Below are 19,351 nucleotides of genomic sequence, written 5' to 3'. Positions count from 1 at the left end.
CTCTGTGTGAGACTTCCTTAAACAGTGGCTGAGAGCCTTTTTTTTTTTTTTGAGTGAAATCCTCTTGTTTAAGCCCACCATTCTTAACAAGTGCCCAGCTTTTCACGCAGCCTAACTTTCTAACCAGACAGGAGACCATCTGGGTCAGGGTCTGGCACAGCCCAAGTCTACTCCCTTCTCCAGTGTCACCCGGCTCTCTAATTTCTCTGGTAATGATCTGGCCAGTGTCCACAGTCTCAGCAGGTCAACACCGCCTCTGTGTGTCTCCACTTTGTCTCTAGTACCCCCCAGTGACTTCAAGCATCCAGGTCTCTCCTGGTGTCTTCCCCGCTTTGGTGGGGGAGGGAGCTGTTGATGTGGCTGTCCTCCAAAGATTCTGCGGCCACTGCCAACTAGGCCAGGGCTGCAGCAGCCTGCGCAGGTCCCAGGGACCTTACCATCTGTTTTTCAGTGTCCTCTACAACTTTGGCCTCCAAACTTCATAAAAGCTGGGATTCTGTTGGCTGTTCACTCTGTTCCTCAGAAGATTAGCTGGGTGTACCAGCTGGGTGCATGGGGAAGTGGGCTTCACTCCCACCTACCTTGCTGCCATCTCTAGATTTTTTAGCCCTGTCTTTTAATTCTTCTATCTAGTATTTTTAAATTAGCTTTTTTTTTTTGAAGTATAACATATACATGGAAAAGTGTGCATTTCTACGTTTAGAGCTCATTGAATTTTTTACAAAGTGACACCCTTTTAAACACCATCCTGATGAAAAAACAGAGTATCACCTGTACCCTAGAAGACCCACTTTTGTTTCCTTCCAGTCATTACTTCCTCCCCAAAGTCTATCCTGATTTTTAATACCCTGGGTTGGTTTTGTTTGACTTTGAACTTTATATAAGTGGAAATGTAGACTTACATGTCTAGCTTATTTTCTCTTAGCATCATGTTCAGTTTTATTTATGTTGCTGCATGTCACAGTAGTTCATACTTTATCATTATTGTGATATAGTTTGTTATATGAAATACTATCATTTATCCATTCTACTGTTAATGGACATTGGGATTGTTTCTTATTTGGGACTATTACAAATACTGTTGCTGTGAACATCCTTGAACATATCTTTGTTGTATACATGTACATATTTCTGTTGTGTATATCCCTAGGATTGAGAGCTGAGTCACATGATATGCGTATGTTTAGCTTTAGAAGATATTACCAGCTTTCCGATGGATCAGGAATTTGGAAGTAGATTAGCTGAATGATGCTGGCCCAGAGTCTCTCATGTGGTTGACATCAGAATGCCAGCAGGGACCAGGCATTTGAAGGCTTGACTTTACTGAAAGACCCTGTTCCAAAATGGCTCATTCACATCATTACTGTTGGCGGGAGGTCCCAGCTTCTTACTGTGAAGCTGCTTGAATATCTATGACTGCTAACTTGCCCAATAGGGAATTGATCCAAGAGAGTTAGCAGTCCTTTTAATTTTAGTCATTCCAATAGATGTGTATTGAGGTATTGTGCTTTTAGTTTTCCTTCATGACTAATAAGATGAAATACCTTTGTCGCTATTGAGTACCTTTTAAATATTTTTGCTATTCTAGTTTTCATTTCCAGTGTTTCCTTTTTATTTGTTTGAATATTCACGTTTCTGGCATCATGTCCTTGTTTTATGGATGCAGTATTTTTTCTTTTATCTTACATGACATTAAGAACAACGCCCCCTGTTTCCCTCTAATGGTTTTTATTTTTCTGCACAGTCTCTGTTTCTTCTGAGTTTCTTTTTTATTCTTTTTCTCTGCTTTTGATGTTAGGGTCTTTCCTTAAATACCTCTGAGCCTTTGGCTTTCTATCTATATTTAAGAGCCAGACTTTTAAAAAGGCGACTGAAGGTGTGGGGAGGTAGAAGAGGGTATAGACGGGATAAAGGATGATGAAAGGAGTCTTGACTTGGGATGGTAAATATACAATACAATATACAGATGATGTATTATTATGGAATTGTACTCCTGAAGCCTATACACTTTATTAACCAGAGTCATCCCAATAAATTCGTTAAATAAAATAAAAATAAATAAAATGCTAATTGAAGAAATAGATCATGTGCAAACCACTGTATGACCATGGACTTCATTGTAGTGACCCTAGGTTGGAATGTTTTACAAGGAACTCCCAGTATCAGCATCTGCAAATTTTTTTTATCTTTTTTTCTCCCTGGTGAATTGTCAGATTATCCAGAGCATAATCTCCAGTCTACTACCTGTAGAGTATAAGTGTGGGATTCTCAACATTTCATATATGAACTTTCATTTAGTATGTAACTCTGATTTTTAGTATTGTGGTTGTACTCTGAACTGTGCATGGGAGTCTCCCAGTCCCAAGACACTTCTTGTTACCATTTTTGGATAATGAACCTCTAGTCTTCTGTGAGGGGATGAAGAGTAGCAGTCAGTGAGTGGCAGAGTAGAGGGAGGGGATCAGTGCTCTTATTGCTCCTTAGTAGTTCCAGAAAAACATGGTACTGCTAACCTTGTAGCTCTTGGGGAGTTTCAGGGTTAGTTTGCTTCTCAGAGTTCACCATTGCTGGTTTAGTATTTAGTTTTCTCAGATTTGCCAGGTTAGTTACCACTCTACTCCTATATTCCAACTTATAAACAAATTGATAATTGCCAACTCATCTTTATCTTTCTGGATTTATGCCTTAAAAAAATCTTTTAATGCCATTCTTACAACGTTTTAGGCAATAACAGGAGGTAAGCATGTGTATTTAATCCATCATCTTCGACTGTTAGTATTTTTTTTTGAAAGTGTGGGTGTTTGAAGAACAATGACAATTGTGAATAAAATTATTTTCTTTTCATTGATTGTATCAGATTACCTCTATAAGCATTCAAGATTTTTATTAAGGGCATTGTGTCATGTTCAGACAGTATTCTTTTAGTCAAAATAAAACAGACTTTGTATTAACTGTGCTACATTGTCTTCTATGAGCCTATTTCCTGGGTCGTCGTATATCATCCCAGTTTTCAACTAATCACAGCAACCATGAGCATCTTTTCAAGGCTCATTCTTCATTTCTGTGCAAATTGTGTTTTAGGCATCTATATACTTTTCTCTATAATCTGCCTGAGTGGTGGTGCTGAAGGGAGCAAGGAAGAATGTGCTTCATCTCGGGATCTGTCTACAGGAACTTAATGTTCTACTTTTTCCTTTTTTTTAAAGATTTTATTTATTTATTTTTAGGCAAGGTTGGGGGGAGAAAGAGAGGGAGAGAAACAATGTGTGGTTGCCTCTTGCACACCCCTCAATTGAGAACCCATGCATATGCCCTGACTGGGAATTGAACCCATGACCCTTTGCTTTGCAGGCTCGTGCTCAATCCACTGAGCCACACCAGCTGGGGCTAATGTTCTTCTTTTTTCAAACACCCAATTTCCAGCAGAATAAATTTTCTTCTAGACTCAGCATATAGGGATCTTTCCTATTGTTCTTGATATTATGGTGCCACCATAATTATTTGGTGAACTGACTTGGTTATGTAGACCTGTTTAAAAGAATCTGTCACAGATATTTAATGTAATTCTTTCTTAATTTTGTAGCCCTATGTTAGACTTTCATTTGGGCTACAGTGTTACTCTGGTGGTAGGAGAGTTAGTGCCAAGAGGTAGTATAACTTTTTATCTTAAAAAGTGCTAAGGGATTTGGTTCTGTAGAACTGACTGTCAGTTAGAGAGTAGCAGTGCACCTATAATCATCTGTGGTCATCTCAAATATCAACCGTTGGGATATTTTAAGGGAAGTGGGTATTGTGGGCAAGTTAACAATATGTGTCAGTTAGCTTTCTAAATTATTTGTCCCTCTGGTTTGAACTTGGGCTAAATATTCAACATACATATTATCATCACAGGCAGAACAATGATTGATGCCTTTAGAAATAAAGCAATATTTCTCTGAATAAAGATAGAGCCACCAGAGCCTTCAAATTTGAAGTGATTACATTAATAATGTTTAGAAAAATAGATAAGTTGAACTACTAAATATTTTAACTATATTTTCTCCTTTGATTCTTATTTTAAAAATATACTCTGTGAATTTGCTATGGTTTTATCTAGTTACGGGTATAAAAACTGATTTTCAGAGAGACTTAAGAAATCTGCCCAGGAGCATATAAAACTCAGTTGACAGAGTTGGAATTTTGACCTAGATTACTTCACTGTAAACAGAAAGTGCCTCCCAGTTAAGAAAAAGCAGAAATGGACAGGTTCCTGTATTTATCAGTTTGCAGAGGATTATGTTACTCAGGGTAAACACAACAGAAATTTAGACTTTCTTTCCTTAATGAGTTACTCTATAAAGTCTTCAGTTGTGTAGCTAAAGACTTTATTGAGCTCTCTTCTTTTATGACTTCTTTCCCACTCCCCTTTATCTCTTCTTTCCCACTCCTTACCCTTTAACTTCTTCCCACCCTTCTCTGCATATCCCCAATTCTATTTTTTCCTCCCAGCAATACTTACTAGTTTAGTTAGAGCTATCAGAGATTTTAATGAATAGGTACTTAAATGTGATTGCACAAAGTAAAGTTGACTAATGAGAGGAGTTTCTCAAAGTGTTTATTTAGAATGAGAGGTGTGAGATAATAAATAGTCTCAGCTCTAGAGCTTCAGGAAAATATCACTTCTTGTAGAAATTTTTTCTGACTACCCCCACTCCCTGACTAGGTCATAGTGATATGCTTTCTTAGAACTTTCTCATAGTACTTATTACCATAAAAAAAATCAGTTTTGTAAAGAATGGTTTCATATCTTTCTCCTTTACTAAAACATAAGCCTTATGCAAGCAGGAGACAATGTCAATCTTACTGACTGATCATGCCTTGATTAGCATAGTGGCTCACATATAGTGGGCACATGTTGGGTAGATCCCTGAATGGATGGTGGATGGATGGATGGAGTAAATTAATGAATGAAAAGTTACTAGTCTTTTGATTCCATTTCATTTCCCTTTGTTTGGACTATTGCAGTAACCTCCTAACTGTTCTCCCTATCATCATCTCAAAGCCATCAGTCTATATTATCCCTAACCCTTATTTTATCTCCGAAGGAAGTCTGATTTCTTTTTATACCTTCAGAAACCTGAGACTTCTTACTGATAATGTATGAAGTTTAACTTGTTAGTGAGGCATCTCTGGATTGAGTCCCAACCGAATATTTTAGTCTCATTTTCTCTTATTCTGCCCTTGTACTCTACACATCAGCTAAACTTCATTATTCACCATCACTACCTATCACTCTTGTGTCATTTTACTTTCTTATTTTATTCATGCAAATAATTCTGATCACAACGTCCTTTCTCCCTTTGCTTGGCTAACTTCTGCTTATTCTTTAACTCTCACCATGAATATTTGTTACATGAAATGCTACCCCAGCTAGAATTAATCACGCCTTCCTTTGTGCTCAGAGACGACTTTATGTTTAAAAGTTCATGTAACATTTATTACTTGGTTTGGTAATTATTTACCTAATTGACCTTTCTCTCAACTTGATGCTTTTTAAAGGGAGGATCTCTTCTCTAGCTCCCACAGCATGGTGCGTCTGGGACACAGCACAGAGCAGTGAAATGAGTATTTTTTAATACCAAAGGGATCTGGTTATGATTGAAATTTTGTCTGCCATATGCTAGTTATTTTAATTAATCTTTTGTACTAATGCCCTTTTTTCTTTTTACTTTTTTTGTAAGTCACCTAAAATCTGTTACTCATGAAAAAAATGTAAAAATTAAATTTCAAATTTGAGTTCAATGATATTTTTAAAGGATTAACATGTTGTGGATTTAAAAAATCACTTCCAGGATCATACCTAGACAGAAATATATAATCCATTCATTTTTATATTCTCAAAGTACCTCTTTTCCTAACTGAATAGTTCTTAAACTTCTGATCAGTTCAGTATTTGGGTATATAATGCTATGTGTCTAACATCCACGAATTAGTGAGCAGCACACTTACTATGCACATCCCAGGCACTCTGGGTATACATTTGATGTCACTTAATCCTCAGAATAACCCTCTACAGTGCAAATTGTAATCTCCTTTGAAGAAACAGGCCCAGAAACCTTGAGCAACATTTTCTGTAAAGTGGTAAAAGAAAGATTATGGTATGAAAAGACATGTAAGGAGAGGAAGAGCCTCCTGTTGCCTCACTTATGCACTTGTCATTGAGGAATGGTTTTAAAAACAGATTGCTACTCAGTATAGTCAAGACATTAGTAATGTTTAAAGGCCAGTGTCTTGAGAATCAAATAAAGTAGCAGTAGATTTTCTTACCCTTACAGGTTGTTGATTAATTGTGAAAGGAGACTCAGGCTTTTCACACTGCAGGGATTTCAGTGAGAGTTTCAGTGGCCAGAGTGTTTTTCCACAGGGGGTAGGATGGAGATTTAATGCATCCTGTTTGAAAGGGTCTGTGAGCTATCACCAGAGGATATGGAAAGCCACACCATTAGTAATTTTATATATGATTGTGAAGGGCAGTAGCATATTTGATCTAACCTAGAGTTTTCTCAGCCTTGGTAGGTACTGTTGGTTCTTATAGTTCTTTGTCATAGGAGGCTATCCTGTGCATTATAGGATGTGTAGCAATATCCCTCCCCTGCTCCACCTAGTTATGACAACTAAAAATGTTGCCAGATGACAGCTGGGAGACAAAATGTTGCCCCTGATGGAGCACCAGTGATGTAAACAAAGCTTTTGCAGAGCTTATCACCTATGTTTTGAAATCCCATAGTACATAATGGAAACATTGCTGGGTGACCTTGAGATAGAACCTTGAAAGAGCCCACACCTTTGTAGAGCTGCTGACCCATGAAGTTTGTTGAGATCTTTTCACAGAGTAGAATATTTCTAGTAGTTGACTGAAATAGCTTTGGTTGAGGCTGTTAGCAAAAATTTGTTTCAAAGAAGTTTAACATCTGTTTTCATTTCTGCTTTTGTAAGTTGCTTTGCTACTCAATTCCTTTATTGTAAGCTGTCTTCCTCATAGAACTTAAAATATTTGAGTATATGTCAAAGTTTCCAGTTTAATAGGAAATATGTTTTATTCAAACAGAAATCAAAATAATAATTTTAAATTAGGGTAGAATGTCAGGAAGTTTGATGTCAGGCCCAGATAATAGCAGAATACATAATAGTGAAGGGAACTAGATGTCTGGTTGTATTTGAGATTCATTTCCTGTTCTTGTTTATCATGGAAAGTTGCACCTTATGAAAGATTTTAGATTCAGATCATTGTATTATTCTAAGAAAAAATTTCAAAATGCTAACCACGTCTTGGTAACCATAGCAAAATATACAACACATAAAAATAATCTTGTCCCTATCAATCTTAGGTTTGATTTTTTTGGTACATGATAGATGTCGAGTTCTTAAGTATCTAATGTGCTTTCATTATCTGAGGTCAAAGGAAAAAAAGGCTTTCTCAGTTACAAGAGCACAGGCATGCTTGTTAGTTGAAGTAATATAATCAACTCTGGCTTATTTAGCAGAAAGAGAGTTTGAACTATAGTTCAGAGAATATTTGGAAAGGCACAGAACCTATCTTGGATACCACAAAGCCAGAATAATACTCAAAATTATCCCCTCCCCTAAACTAATATTATTTTACTTAATGTTGAATGTTGGCTTATAGAACCTAAGAATAATTAGGATAATTTGGTTTGTATTATTTTCAGTTCTTATCCTGGTGCCTAGAGCAGTGCCTGACATTAGTAGTCCCTTAATAAATATTTATGCATAAATAAATTATTCGACCCAGGATATGTTTGTTAATATTAGCAACAAAATGGAAAAACAATGCAAAGTAGAATTATGAGATGTTAATATTGTACATACTATTTGAAGATTAGTAGCAGATTTGTACTTTTTCTTAAGGAATCTTAATAATTACATTTGGATGTAATTAACTATTTTGTACCATAAAACTTTGCCTTTCATATGTTTTAAATGAACATCCACGACAGACTTGCAAAAGTAGATCACGATATTGTTGTGTCTCGTGTGAAAGCAGAGGTTCTGAGAATTGAGTCACTAGAGTCATGCCTATTTAAGTGGCAGAGTCTAGCTAGTCATGCCTCTCTGATGCTTAGTTCAGGTATTTTCCTGTGTGAAACACAGTGTAGTGCTACTTTCTTCTTTTTCTTAGGTGAAAACAGTTTTTCTGTTCAGTGTACTAGGAAATAATTTGAGACTATAAACTTATCAAAGCAAGGTGTCCTATGTATATTTTTCAACTGCAGTGTTGCAAATGTTTATAAAGGTAAATGTTAGTGTGTATGGAAAACATTTATGACTGGTATTCAAATTTTGCTGCAGAAATGAGGAGTACAAAATAAGCACATGCTGAAAAAACTTTTAGATTAGAGTATAATATCCTATATAATGTTGTCTGAAAAAGCACTACCTGTGATACTCCAGTTTTTTAGTTATTAATTTAATAGACAGAAGAAACTGTGCTGTTTCTCTTCAAAGGTCCCAAATGCTGCCACTATGTTTTATACTTTTAAAAAACTTTGAACTAATTCAGGATATAGAAAAATTACAAGTATAGGGCAAAAAACTCTTCTACCCTAAACCCAGATGCCCTGTGGGTTTATGTTAGATAATATTAACATTTTTTTACATTTGCTTTATCATTCTATGTACACGTACATTTTCTGTGTATGCATATTTTTTCTGAATCATTTGAGAGCAAGTTGTAGATGTAATGGTTCTTTATCCATAGGTATGTCAGTATACCTAGGTCTGTCGAGAAAGTATCCAGCCATGTGCTATGAAAATAGAGACATTTATTGAAGAAGATACAAGAAACATTGTACATAGGACAATGATGCCTCAATCCCCTTCAAAGTAGGCACCTTGGAACCTCATACAGTTCTCCCAATTGCCATCAGCTGCCTGGTTGTAATTTAGTGAATCTCATCGACTGTCTGAAATCTCTTCCCTTTCAAAGGTGATCTTAGTTTTGGGAAAAGCCAGGAGTTGCAGGGCTCCAAATCTGGGGTGTAGTGGGGCTAAGTCACCTGGGTGATTTGATGCTTTGTCAAAAACTCTGCACAAAACGTAATGCACAAGTGAGTGCATTGTTGTGATGAAGTTGCTGGTTACCAGTTGCCCATAGCCATGGCCTTCTTAATCATCACAGTAGTTTCTGTGAAGGAATATTCAAGCTCAACACAAAATCTGGCGCAGATTTGTTGCTCTGCTTGCTCAGTCATTTTGGATGCAACAGCCACACAGTACCCATGCTCACTCAATGGTGCATCTACTGCCCTCACTGACTAGTACAGTAAGGTTGTCATTGTTCATGCATGCGTATTCCAGTCCACTCTCCTTGGCTGCTAGGTTACATTGATGTCATGCAGAATGTTCTCATTATGTTCACAATGGTTGGACTTTTTCCAGACAGACCTGGTATATTACTTTATTCGTATTTGGCAATTGTCCAAATAATGTCCTATTTTATAGCAAAAAGAAAAAATATATATAGTCCATTCCATAATTGTGTCCTACATTTAATTGTTATGGCCCTTTATTTGTCAATCTGGAACAATCCTCATTTTTTTTTCTTTTATGATCTTGGTATTTTAAAGGGTATACACCCTTTAACAGGTATAGAAGATGAACCTTATTTTAATAATATGGTAGAATTAAAGTTTTTGAAAATGAAACATTAGATAAAAATAATTTGTACTTCTCATGTTTCTGTTGACATGATGTGTTAAAGGTTTCCATTATGAAAAATGTTGATCACAAAAGAGAGAGCCCTATTACCCAGATTTAATAATTAACATTATTGCCATCTTTTCTCCTTCTATTCCCCCAAAAACTACTTTCACTTTAAGTATTTTGAAGCATTTTCACCATCATATTTTACCATCACTATTTTATTTCATATTTTAGTAAGCTGTAAAAATATGACATTTCTTATATAACCATAATATTATTTTACCTAAGAAAATGATTTTTTAAAAGATTTTATTTATTTATTTATTTTCAGAGAGAGGGGAAGGGAAGGAGAAAGGGAGAGGAACATTAATGTGTGGTTACCTCTTGCTCACCCCCTACTGGGGACCTGGCCTGCAACCCAGGCATGTACCCTAACTGGGAATTGAACAGGCAACCCTTTGGTTCTCAGGCCCATGCTCAATCCACTGAGCTACACCAGCCAGCAACAAAATTATTTTTAATTCCTTATTATTATGTACTACCAAAACTATATTCAGAGGTATCCTATTACTTTAAAAGCCCATTTACATTTTGTTTTGCATTTGATTGTGACGTCTGTTGACTTTTCTTTATCTTTTTAAAATCGGGTATTTCTTCTTCCCTTTCGGTAGAGTATTTCATTGTTTTCTGTGGTATGGTGGATACAGTTAGATAGGCTTGGTCATTATCTGTTCCATGGTTTTCCTTGTGTGCCTCCACATAAATCAGAGGTTGAAAAACTGAAATCTCTATTTCTTAACTCTCTTGCATCCAGAATTCTGGCTATGATTTAGGCTCCACCAATCAGAAGTACTTGTATGGTGTTTGAGTTCATTGTGAGCCAAAGCGGTAGCATATGAAATACCACTTTGCTGGTCCATCTACGGACCCAACAGGATTCTGGAAGTTAATCTTCAGGCAACTTCCTGATCCCTAGACTCTGCTGAAATAATCTAATGACTTCCTAATTTCCTAGGGTCTTCAATGTAGTGGAGGAAACAGTCTTCTGGGTAGATCAGTCCTTACGTGTTTTTTCAGGAGTCTTCCTGGAGGCACAGCCTGGATCTTCCCTTCTAGCCCTTCCAGCAATTTTATAAACAATCTTTTCTGTGTAAAATCTTTTTTTGCCTAAAATGACTTGAGAGGGTTCTGTTATCTATAAATGAATCTTAGCTAACAGAACTGGTAACATTTATATTTAACTTCAAATGTGTGTGTGTGCTCGCAGTATTCCTAAATGTGAGATTCTTAGATAGATTTGAACTGTGACATAGTTTAAGGAAAAGGAAGTAGCCCTTTGTGTTAGGAGATCAAGTTAATCAAGGAACATTATGCATGCATGTGTATATATATATATATGGTTATGAAAAAACCCTGACAATCTTTTTATGTGGATTTCTGGTATATGTTCTTTGCTGGTGACTTTGTCACCAAAACCATTTCTTACTAGAACTTTCTGAAGTTCTATTGAGACTACCCTTCCATGTGAACGTAGAATATGAATGTGGCCATGTGTGTCTCATTCCTGTCTTCTCATATGGTTTGGGTGGCTTCAGCTAACTAAATAGTGACAGAGACTTGCAGTTATGTGATATCCTCTGCCATCTTTCTCTCAGTCCTTTGTAAATACATTCCTGAATTTCTGCTTTTATTCCTGATGTAACAAGAGTATGGGAATGTGTTGGAGACTTACCTGTTTTTAAAATGTATTGTAGAAGTGTTGAGACATTCACAAATGCAGAAAGAATAGTATAATGACTACATGTACCTATCACCTTTTTAGCGCTTTGCCAAACACAAACTTCAAATAATTTGACAACTGGTTCCCTAATGGGGTACTTTTTTCCTTTCCATTTTACTTCTTGCTTCCTAAATTCTTTTTTTTTAAACTTTTTTATTGATTATGCCATTACATTTGTTCTATTCCCCCCCATTCCCCTCCACCCTGCATACCCCTCCCCCACCATTTCCCCCTTTAGTTCATGAACACGTGTCTCAAATTCTTTAGATTCTGTATTTCCCCTACTATTCTTACCCTCCCCCCTATATATTTTCTATCTACTGTCTATTTATCTACTGTTTATTTTCTGTACCTTCTCCCCCCTTCTCCTCCTCCCACTCCCCTGTTGCTAACCCTCCATGTGATCTTCATTTCTATGGTTCCGCTCCTCATCTAGCTGTCCTCTTAATTTGCTTTTATTTTAGGTGTGGTTGTTGATAACTGTGAGTTTGCTGTCCTTTCACTGTTCATCTTTTTTAATCTTCTTTTTCTTAGGTAAGTCCCTTTAACATTTCATATAATAAGGGCTTGGTGATGATGGACTCCTTGAATTTGGTCTTATCTGAGAAGCACTTTATCTGTCCTTCCATTCTAAATGAAAACTTTGTTGGATAGAGCAATCTTGGTTGTAGGTCTTTGGTTTTCATGACTTGGAATACCTCTTTCCAGCCCCTTCTTGCCTGTAAGGTCTCTTTTGAGAAATCAGCTGACAGTCTGATGGGAACTCCTTTGTAGGTGACTGCCCCCTTAGGTTTTGCTGCTTCTAGGATTCTCTCCTTCATTTTAATCTTGGCTAATGTAATGATGATGTGCCTTGGTGTGTTTCTTCTTGGATCCAACTTCTTTGGGACTCTCTGAGCTTCCTGGATTTCCTGGAAGTCTATTTCCTCTGCCAGAATGGGGAAGTTCTCTTTTATTATTTGTTCAAATAAGGTTTCCACTCATGACTCCTCCCCTTCTGGTACCCCTATAATTTGAATGTTGGAACGTTTACAGATGTCCTGGAGGTTCCTAAGCTTCTCATTTCTTTGAATTCTTGTTTCTTCATTCTTTTCTGTTTGATCATTTTTTTCTTCCTTCTGGTCCACTCCATTGATTTGAGTCCCAATCTCCTTTCCATTACTATTGGTTTCCTTTGCATTACCATTCATTTCAATTAGTTTAGCTTCCATATGTTTTTCTAATTTGTGACTAAAATCAACCAGTTCTGTGAGGATCCTGATAACCAGTGTTTTGAACTGTGCATCTGAAAGATTGGCTATTTCTTCATCGCTTAGATTTATCGGTTCTGGGGCTCTGAGTTGTTCTTGAGCCATTTTTCGTCTATTCACGCTGTTAAGTAAGAGGAGCGAAGCCTTAGTTGTTTACCAGGACGGGGAGACCCAGGTCGCTGGTTTGTGACGCTGTGTGTGGGGGCGTGGTCAGAGAGGGAGCAATGGCGGTCCTCTCCGCTAGCCCAGTCCGTCCAGTCACACCATTCCCCCTGGGCCTGTTTATCCGATCGGAATGGTGCGAGCCTGCTGCCCCTCACCTGCTCCCCTCCTCACTGGTTTATCTGTATGCAAATGCGCGACTGACCGCAGACAGCCCGCTGAGCCTCGTCCCTGTGTGCTCCCGTAGCCAGCCCTCGATCTGCGCTTTCGGCTGCTTGCACACCACCCGTTTGGGGATTTTTTTTTGCCAACCTGCTCCGCTGCTGGCTTCGCTCCTCTTACTGGTTTAGCTGAGCATTTCGTTGTCTTTGGACTCCGTATTGTCGATTTTCTGTGTGGCTTGGTTGTGTTTTTTGTTGTTAAAAATAGTTGTTCTCAGATTTGGTTGTGCACGGAAGCAAGGTGGTTCCACCTACACCTCCATCTTGGCGGAAGTCCTAGAATACACTTTTGCTTCCTAAATTCTATATAATAAAGACCTACAGTATTCCTCAGCCCTACTCCTGCCCCTGACTGACCAGTCTGTGGGTCTCTTCAGAGACCACATGTGTAGGTATAAGCACTGTCATAGGCCATGTCTCAGGTAGAGCCTGTACCAGATTGTTGGAACAAAAAACAGAAACTGCTTTGATTTCTTGTCATGTGGATGTTGTGGCTCTGGGTCTGTTTTTGATGATCCTCTTTATAGCTATTCTTTAGGTAAAACCTGTAACTCTTGTTCCCTTAATGGGGAAAAATAGACAAGAATACATGAGAGAGCATGAGATAGCAGTTGGAATACTTACATTACTCTCTCAATTATAGTATATGATAGAACAGTATTTGATAATATGTTTTTGTATTTATTTTTTAAACCATAATACAGGCATTAACCCCATGTATTTTCACTGTGTATATTTTTAAAAAGCAGGTGTTTCACTATAGGACTTAAGGGAAAATTAATGGAACTACTGCTCTCAAGCAATAAGAACACATCAAAATGTTATTTTCTTTTTAAAGTAGGATTAAAAATTTTTGTGGCCTCTTTGTAGTTTCACTCTGACACACTTTTTTCTCCTCAAACCTGCATGGGAAGAGTCATTCTTCAAGATACAGAAACTAAAAATAAATATTCTCATACTCTGAATGAACTGATAAAAGCCAATCAAAATCTATTTGAGTTCTTGGTTTGGGTCAGTTTTGGTAGGTGCCATGTGGAATGCAAGAGTAATGTTGTTCCTATCTGAGTGCTTGAGTAGACAAGCACTTCAGTTGAGTAGACAAGACATTTAAAAAGCATTGTTGGGTCAAAAAGCAGAACCATTTTTAATTTTTTGAGGTATCTCCATACTCCTTTCCATACTGGTTGTACCAATCTGCATTCCCACCAACAGTACAGAAGGGTTCCTGTTTTTTCACAACCTCACCAGCACTTGTTGTTTGTTGGTTTATTGATGATAGCCATTCTGACAGTTGTGAGTTGGTATCTCATTGTGGTTTTAATGTGCGTTTCTCTGATGATTATTTTTTTTTAGTGGTGTTGAGCATCTTATGTCTTTGGCCATCTGTATGTCCTCTTTGGAGAAGTGTCTATTCTGGTCCCTTCCCATTTTTTAATTGGATTGTTTGTTTTTTTGTTGTTGACTGAAGTAACAAGCAAAACAGAGACAGACTCATAGATGGAGAGCAGATGACAGCTAGTCAAGGGGGGAGGTTGTGGTGATTGCTGGGGGGAGGGGAGTAAAAGGGGACTAAATGGTAATGGAAAAATACAATAAAGTTTAAATCAGAAATAAAAGGCATTTTTAATACAACAAGCTATATAATAAGTGAACAAATAAAGCAAAAGAGGTGTTTACATTTTTTGAGGAAGGAAAGCTGTTGAAAAATAAAGTAAAATCGTGAATTGTATTTACTTTTTGTACAGTTCTTCTGTCTAACAACAATACAGTAATGCAGAGATTTCTCTAAATTTGAACAGTGTGGATATGCATCATCAGGGATAAATTAATAAATGTACTGTACTTGTATATTGCTTCTTTGTATTTGAAAGGAAGAGGAAAAGCTAGTGGCACTCCTCTTATACTCTCAACAGAAAACATTCTCTCTGGAAAAGAAATCTTTACTGACTTAAATGTCATTCCAGTTTCCAATTTAATAGGTTTTTCATGATTAATATTTTAGTATCAAGCATGTATTAATTATTTTCTGCTGCCTAACAAATTATGACATGCAATAATAAAACCTCTCATCTGTCATACTTTAATAACAAATCATATAATATCTTCAGGTAGCAGTCAACAGATATTTTTTAGCATTATCTATATGCAAACCTCAGTGGAGCTTATGTCTCAGTTGAGGGATAAGAGTAATGCACATGAAATAATAGGTCATAGGCTGTATGATGGTTGGCAGAGAGCTTGCATATTATAGAACAATGTTATTTCTTTGATTTAAAAAAAAACAAATCTAGAAAGGCTAAAAGAATGGACAGAGGTGGTGTAGCTCAACAGTCCCCAACCCTTTTGGCATCAGGGGCTGGTTTTGTGGAAGACAAGTTTCCCATGGCCCCCAGGGTGGGGAAGAGAGAAGGTAGACAGGAGGTGGAGCTCATGCCATAATGCAAGTATAGCTTTGCTCTCACTTGCCCACTGCTCACCTCCTGCTGTGTGGCCCAGTACCAGTACATGGTAGCTGACTAGCCCTCAAACCAAAACCAGTCCATAGGTTTTTAGGGCAGTGTGTCTTTTTCTCTTCTGTTGTAAGGTAATATACTTGTAAAGTTAAAACTATATAAAAGCTAAATAAGTTGTGGAAAGAAAGATGAGTGGCTTTGAGTAGTAAAAGAAAAATTAAAGAAGTAGGTACAATTGGGATGTTAGTGTAAAGAATACATGGAGGAAATGGAATAATCCAACCAGTGAGAATGAAATATTTGTTATATTCATGGGACAGAGGCAAAACCAACTAGGCTAACTTAAGTGGCACATGTTGAGTAATGGAGGGGAATTGGGTGGCATGGGCTTGAAAGTATAGGAAAGGAACTTGGACTTCATGTGGTAGATCATGGGGAACTATTCTCAGTCCTTGAGCATGAAACAACACAGTGAAAGTGGGATTAAGGAAGATAAGTGTTTGCCAGGAGAACTGGTCAGTGTCTGCATTTTTCTTTTCTTACACTGTGTTTATTGTTCTGTTTCATTCTAATTGGGTGAAACATTTTATTAACCAGAAGGCTAGCTTATGTTGTAGCCACAAATCAACCCTGAAATCTCAGTGGCTGAATACATAAGTACATTGATTTTCAGTCTTTTCTATCTCATGGCACACAGAATCTCAAAATTCTGTGGCACAATAAGAAATACATTTTTTACCAGTCTGACACCCCCCCCAAAAAAATAGGTATAATTTTGATTCATTCACATCAGACATCTGTTGTTGTGTTGGCTGTTGTCTCTTTTTTTTTAATTTGACAATTCTAAGGGAAAAGAGGTCAGTGCCCCTGATTAAATAGTCACCCAGATTGAAAATCACCGCATGAGTGTATTCCTTGTTTGCACTACTTGGCTAATACAGGTGGATTGGATGTGGGGGTAGGGAAGTCTCCATTTACTCATGCAAGGACCCCTGCTTACAAAGGACCCACCATCAAGAACATCACTGGTTGCTGTGGTAGGAGAGAAGAGTGGGATGGAATATTCCTCACTGCTCTCTAATGCTTCAGCCTAAAAGTGACATATGTTACTTTTGTTCTCACTGATTGGCCAGAAGTAGTCACACGTGCCCCTCTAGTGAATTTAAGAGTGTTCGATGAGCAGTAAGTGTCTCTTCCAAGGCTCTCTGAGAATCTAGGGCATATAATTCTACTTGTTTAAAAGGGACATACAGTGGTCACGGGTGAATACCCTGGAAATGGACTGCCCATCTAGAGCCTGGTTTTCCCACTTACTAGCTGTGTGACCTTGGGAAAGTTACTCAGCTTTGCTGGAGCATAATTTCTTTGTAAAACAGGGATAGTAATGACAAGAGCCTCACAGAATTATCGTGAGTTGTGAGACTTGAATGAGCAAACACACACACATATGTGTGTTAGAGCACTGTAACATAATTTTTAGCAAGTATTATTGTTATTATTAATCTGCTGGCTTCTGGTATAACAATTGAGGGGGCCAGTGGAAAAGAAGTTGTAGTTATATGTCTATGATGCCAGCATCTGGACTAGGATGATGATATTGGGCAGAGAAAAGATGGGTGAGGGAGTGCAAGAGGAGAAAACCCAAGCAAGATTCACTGGCTAAATACCATGGAATAGAGAAGGATGATGAGTTGTGGGTGACTGAGAGAAAGAAGCTTGAGTTTGCAGAGAAATTAGGGGTCCCTGCAGGGAAAGAAGATGGTCTACAGTCCCAGTGTGGTAAAAGGAGATATCCAAGCCACAGAAAGCCACAGGAAGTAGAGGAATAGAGCCATCTCATAATGGACATGTTTCTAGAAGTGGTAACATCCTCAGACTCCAAGTTAGGCTACAGGAACTGATGTCAGGTGGTCTGGATTTAATTGCTGGCTCCACCTCTCCATGTGGCCTGCCATTCTAGTTTCCTCATCAGCAAAATGGAGATGATATTTGTACCCATCTCTTAAAAGTAGTGAGGATTAAATACATAATGCTTATCAAGTGCTCTGAAAAGTGGCATGTAGTAAACAGTAAATAATTGTTCCTTCTTATCAAATAGAGCTTTTAGTTGAAATAAAACTTGGGGATTATCTTAAAAATGATCAGTTTTTCAGAGTTGAATATAAAATAGACTTCTATTGACAACAGTTCTCATGGGTACATTTAGTTCTGCCAGGATTCAAAAGAGTGGGCCATATTGTCAGCACACCAGCTTTTATTCTTACCTGAATAGTCAGTGAGCAAATATTTTTAGCTTTGCAAAGAATAATAAATTACAATAGGCTAAAAAGTGACCAGAATAGATCATTTTAAGGGCTAATTTAAGATCAGTGCTTCCCCTTTTAAAATTGGCTGCTACTTTTTTTTAGATTTACTTTTTTTCACTGCCCTTTGCCTCTTGAAATATGAAATTATTTCCAAGGAGAACATATTTCTGTATCTGCATTTAAATGGGCTTGTTGGGCAGTTAGCTCTTTTTTTTTTTTTTTAATTCTCACCTGAGAGTATGTTCAGAGAGGAAGGGAGAGGTAGAGGAAGAGGGAGGGCAGGCGGGTGGGAGGGAGGGATGGAGGAAAAGAGAGAGAGAAACGTTGATCAGCATATGTAGCACCAGCTCTATCTTTTAATAGCTCTGGTTTAAATTACAGGGTGCTAGAGGGTAATGATCTTCTGTTACACCTATGGTCTAACATGTAATTAATCATTTAGGGGTTCCTTTTCACTTCATTGAGAAATTAAGAACTTCATATTTCAGTAGGACTTTAGAATATTGTTAGTAATAGTACAAAACATGTGCTATTTGATTAGATGGAGATTTGAGAACCTTCTGTGGACCAGGCTGTGTACCATGTGCTTTCTATATAATGGACAACATCTTCATCCACATAACTGACAGCCTAGCTGAGTTTATAATCTACCAACTATTAGTTATTTGTCCTTTTTAAGGATGGCCCGTCTGCTGGTATATAGTGAAACAATTAAGCCTTCTATTACATTTTTGGTCTCATTCAGTTGTTTTTTTTATGGAGTTAGGATTACATTCCTCATGCTAGCTCTGATTTACCAGGTGCTTTTTCTTAACTTATTAGGTTTATTTGTAAAGTGTGGCCAATACTATCTGCTCATCCTGTTTCACAGGATTGTATAAAGGAAAAGATTGCATACTGTGTGGACTATTTTGTAAGTTACTGAGCTCTTCATATTTACCTGATGTCCTTTCTGACATCTAACATTTACTATTCTGTACTATCTGTACTATTCTGTGATGTCACTGAAGAATCAATGCATTTATACTGATTTGAACATAATACCGTTGAGGTGTTTTTTTTAAATTAACCAAATGATCCTTTTAGAAATAAACATAAAATTGTGAAGGAAGTAAATATGGTTAACTTCACAGCAGATAAAAGAGTCCTCTCAGTGCTGTGAAGCAGGATGTTGATTCATACGTAGAATAGTTTAAGATCAAATGTAGTCATATAGCTAGTATACCATAAAGATACTCTGAAATTAAGGAAACTTTGTTTCTGGCTTTCCTTTAGTAGCTTTCGCAGTGGTTTCTTATATGGGACCCAACCCAGATGACATGAAGCCCTGGTTGGTGTGGCTCAGTTGGTTGGGCATCGTCCTGCAAAGTGAAAGGTCGCAGGTTCTGCTCTCAGTCGGGGCACATAGCTAGGTTGCAGGTTCCATCTCCAGTCGGGGCAAAAGGCAATCAATCTATGTTTCTCTCCCTCTCTTTCT

The 19,351-nt window shown here is 37.5% G+C and overlaps 1 protein-coding gene across 1 annotated transcript in view; it reads left to right on the top strand.

Moving 5' to 3' along the window:
• UBAC2 (UBA domain containing 2) overlaps positions 1–19,351 on the top strand; it is a 233,632-nt gene that overhangs the window by 84,814 nt on the left and 129,467 nt on the right. The gene's annotated exons all lie outside the window — the stretch shown is intronic.

This window comes from Artibeus jamaicensis, unplaced genomic scaffold (genome assembly GCF_021234435.1).
Source record: "Artibeus jamaicensis isolate MK-2021 breed Jamaican fruit bat unplaced genomic scaffold, CSHL_Jam_final contig_410, whole genome shotgun sequence".
Taxonomy (NCBI): domain Eukaryota; kingdom Metazoa; phylum Chordata; class Mammalia; order Chiroptera; family Phyllostomidae; genus Artibeus; species Artibeus jamaicensis.
The sequence above is the reverse complement of the archived record's forward strand: the minus strand, read 5'-3'. Positions and strand labels throughout refer to the sequence as shown.